This window comes from Lynx rufus, unplaced genomic scaffold, assembly GCF_022079265.1.
Source record: "Lynx rufus isolate CCGP_SWC_20201006 ecotype Redwood Valley unplaced genomic scaffold, mLynRuf1.p SCAF_4, whole genome shotgun sequence".
Classification (NCBI taxonomy): domain Eukaryota; kingdom Metazoa; phylum Chordata; class Mammalia; order Carnivora; family Felidae; genus Lynx; species Lynx rufus.
This window is the reverse complement of record NW_025814856.1, coordinates 38,628,974-38,632,874: the sequence shown is the minus strand read 5'-3', so window position 1 is coordinate 38,632,874 and position 3,901 is coordinate 38,628,974. Positions and strand designations below refer to the sequence as shown.

Here is a 3,901-nt window from a genome sequence, read left to right as displayed (position 1 = left end):
TTGAGAGAGAGAAAGAGAGATGAGAGAACATGAGCGGGGGAGGGGCAGAGAGAAAGAATCCAAAGCAGGCTCTGCACAGCACAGAACCTGATGTGGGGCTCCAACCCACAAACCATGAGATCATGATCTGAGCCAAAGTCAGATGGTTAACCAACTGACCCTCCCAGGTACCCCTGTTTTCAGTTTCTTATTGTATTTATTAGGACTCCCTTCTGCCTTGCCATGGAATTATTTACTCTTATTTTTGTTGTGTCTTAAGTAAGAGGCTTCAATTGTTGATTTGAGATCTTTGTTTCCAAGTGCTACAAATTTCCATGTAAATACTGCTTAAGTTGTATCCTACACATTTTGGCGTGCTGGATTTAATTTTTATTCAATTCAAAATATTTTCTGATTTTCCTTGGGACAATTTTGAATGTCTTTGCTTGATAATTCTAACATTAGTATCAGTTTGGGATTGGTTTTGATTGACTTTTCTCATTATTATGGGTCCAATTTTCACTTTTATATGCCTGGTAATTTTTGATGGGATGCTAGATATTTTGGATTTTACCTTGTTAAGTGCTGGATATTTTTGTATTCCTTTAAACATTCTTGGACTTTGTTCTGGGACAAGGTTAAGTTACTTGGGAGTAGTTTGTCCTATTTGGGACTTGCTTTTAAGCTTTGTTGGTTGGGGCCAGATCACCATTGGGTTAGGGTTTGTGATTCCCCATTACTGTGGAAAGACCCGTCTGAGTACTGCCCCTGATGCCCTGTAAATTACAAAGTTTTTCACTCTGATTAAGGAGATCATCTGCTATTTCTGGTAGCACATGAGCTCTACAAAGGATTTCTTCTGATTCTTTTGAGTGATTCTTCCTACCTCAGGCTTCAGGTGGTTTTTCACATTCATGGAAGATCAGTTCTCCACTAAATAATCAAGGGGACTCTCAGCAAATCTCTGAGTCCCCTCTCCTTATACTCTGTCTGGTACCCTGCCGAGTGAACCTTAGCCACTTTTGCCTGCCTGATCTGCCACCTCTGTGCTCTCAACTCAAGGAGTGTGCCAGGCTCTGTCTCATTCCTCTTCCTATGTCAGTAGCTTGGAATATTTCTCCAGAGAGTAAACTGGGGTGACTGTAGGGTTACCCTGATTCTTTGGGTGATGATAAAATACATGTTACTGCTCAGTAGATGTTTACAAAAGTGTTTGGATGGGAAGGTCAGTTGAGTACTGGAGAACAAGGACATTATTGGATCAGCTCACCAGGAAAGATTTTGGAGTTTCAGAGCATGATGGCAGCCCATGAGTGGATTCCATGCAAGTCAGATTCTAAGAACCTCAGTAAACTGGAAAGAATGATGTCATCATGATCACCATCATTGGAATTGTCTATCACCACCACTATGTTACAGAGCCTGTACTCTGAGATCGGGGGTAGGGGCTCCATGTGAGTTATTGAACTTGATCCTGGTGGTAGACATGCAGTGACTCTCCTCAGATCATAGCATAATTGACTAATGGTCCCACCTGCTGTCCTCTGAAGCCACCACTGTGTTCCCAGCACTTCCCACAGCCTTTTCCCCCAGCGCCCCCCGCCAGCAATTGAGTGCAACAGGGATTTGGGTTTTAGGACTTTGACTTTGCTGAAACTTCCTTGCAAGTGTTACTGTAATCTAAGTCTTTCCCTACCCAAACTCCCTTCTTTGCCCTCTGCCTCTATAGCATCATTCAGACACTCTTTGTGATCTGATAGCTCTTTGCTTCCTTCATTTCCCCCATTACCCTCCCAGGCATTTTCCCCAGTAAAGCATCTTGGTGTCTGCATCTTGAACTAGCACATTGCTCATGTAACTCTAGGAGACAGGAATACTATTTGTTGTAGACTGAACTGTGTCCCCCTAAAATGCATATGTTGATGTCTTAACCTCCAGTGGGACTATATTTGGAGATAAGGCCTATCAGAAGGTAGTTAATATTAAATGAGGTCATAAGGCTCGGGCCCTAGCCTGGTAGAGCTGGTGTCCTTTAAGAAGAGGAAGACACACCAGAGATCCCCCTACACCCCCCCCCCCCCGCTCACTGTGGGCACAGAGGAAAGACCATGTGAGGGCACAGTGAGAAGGTGACCATCCATAAGACAGGAAGGGAGTCTCACCAGAGACCAACGCTGCTGGCACCTTGATCTCGTACTTCTGGCTTCCAGAACTGTGAGAAAATAAATGTCTTTTGTTTAAGCCACCCTGTGTGTGGTATTTGTTATGCCAAACCACACAGATGAATACCCCATGGTATTGTACAGATATGAAAAGTGAGGATTGGAGAGGAGAGGTAACTACACCAAGGACACACAAATCATAATTGGCTGAATTAGATCCAAGGGCAAGTGTGACTTGATTATTTTTTTGTAATGTTTTAAAAGTTTATTTGTTGATTTTGAGAGAGAAAGCATGAGTTGGGGAGGAGCAGAGATGTAGGGAGAGAGAGAAAATCCCAAGCAGACTCTACACGGTCAGTGCAGAGCCCAATGCCAGGCTCGACCTCACAAACCGTGCCATTCATGACCCGAGCTAGAGTCAGACACTTAACCGAATGAGCCACCCTGGTGCCCCAAGTATGATTTTAAATACTGCTTGTCATGACCATGCTATCCTGGCACTCCCTGGGCCACGGAGGACAGAGAGACAGTAGCTTCAGTGAGTGAGGAGACTGCAAATGAGGATGGACTGTCGAAGGAAGACTTGGGAAGAAGTTGGCGGGGGGGTTAGTTTGGAGAAGGCTCAGACTCCTGTCCATCACAGATGTGGGGTTTGGCCAGAGGTGCACGTGGCATCAGTAGAGCAAGCATGTCTTTTCAAGGTGGAGGTCGTGGAGGTTCTCCTTGAGGTGGGGGCTTCATTCCCCATGGCAGCAGCAACCACGTCCCACGTGGAGTTGGTCATTTCACAGGTGGCAGTGGCGGCAGAGGAGGATGTGGACAGGATATGGCCGCACAGGCTTTACCAAAGGCCAAGGCCAAGGACCTCCGGAAGGTGTCGTTTTTATTAGGAGAGCTGCTGCATCCTGGTGACGAGGACATAGTTTGTAAATGTACTGCAGATGAAAATAAGGTGCCTTCTTTCAACGCTCTGGTTTGTTTGAGAGAACAAAGAACAAATTGGTAAGGTGAACTATTTGGACAACTTTGAGATTTTTATTTTTCAGTTAAATCGTCAGAAACTATAAAGGTATCTTCCTTTAAAAAAACAAAAAAAATGCAGAAGTTTTATATGGACCCATATACCCTGCTAGCATGGCAGAAGTTTTTACCTCGACCTCCAGGTGAGAAAGGAGGTGGTGGCAGAGGGGAGGTCGAGTAGGAGGAAGAGCAGGATGTGGCCGAGGTGGAAAAGGAGGTGGAGGGTGGAGCTTCAGAGGAGGAAGGCGGTGGTGGTTTCAGAGGGAGAGGATGTGGAGTGTAACAGCTGACAGAGAAACTTCCTGCGGGATCAATGGCCGTGGGTCAGAAACTTGTTTCTTGAGCAAGTCTTGAAGACCTGGTCATTTTATGACACTAGAACTAAAATGTCAACGCCATGCAAAAATGAATGCCACAGGGCGTCTGGGTGGCTCAGTCAGTTGAGAGTCCCACTTCAGCTCAGGTCATGATCTCGAGGTTCGTGGCTTCCAGCCCTGCATCAGGCTCTGTGCTGACAGCTCAGAGCCTGGAGCCTGCTTCGGATTCTCTGTGTCCCTCTCTCTCTGCCCCTGCCCTGCTTGCACTCTGCTCTGTCTCTCTATCTCTCTCTCAAAAAACAAAACAAAACAAAACAAAAGAGTGCCACAGAATAGGCATTTTTGCTCTAAAAGAGAAGGAACATGTGTTTTAATGTTTTGTACAATGCTTGTAACTCTGTGGGTGCTTAATAATTGGGCAGT

The 3,901-nt window shown here is 45.5% G+C and overlaps 1 pseudogene; it reads left to right on the top strand.

Moving 5' to 3' along the window:
* The first annotated feature begins 2,666 nt into the window (after positions 1-2,666).
* Positions 2,667-3,619, top strand: LOC124524066 (H/ACA ribonucleoprotein complex subunit 1-like; annotated as a pseudogene).
* The last annotated feature ends 282 nt before the right edge of the window (positions 3,620-3,901 follow it).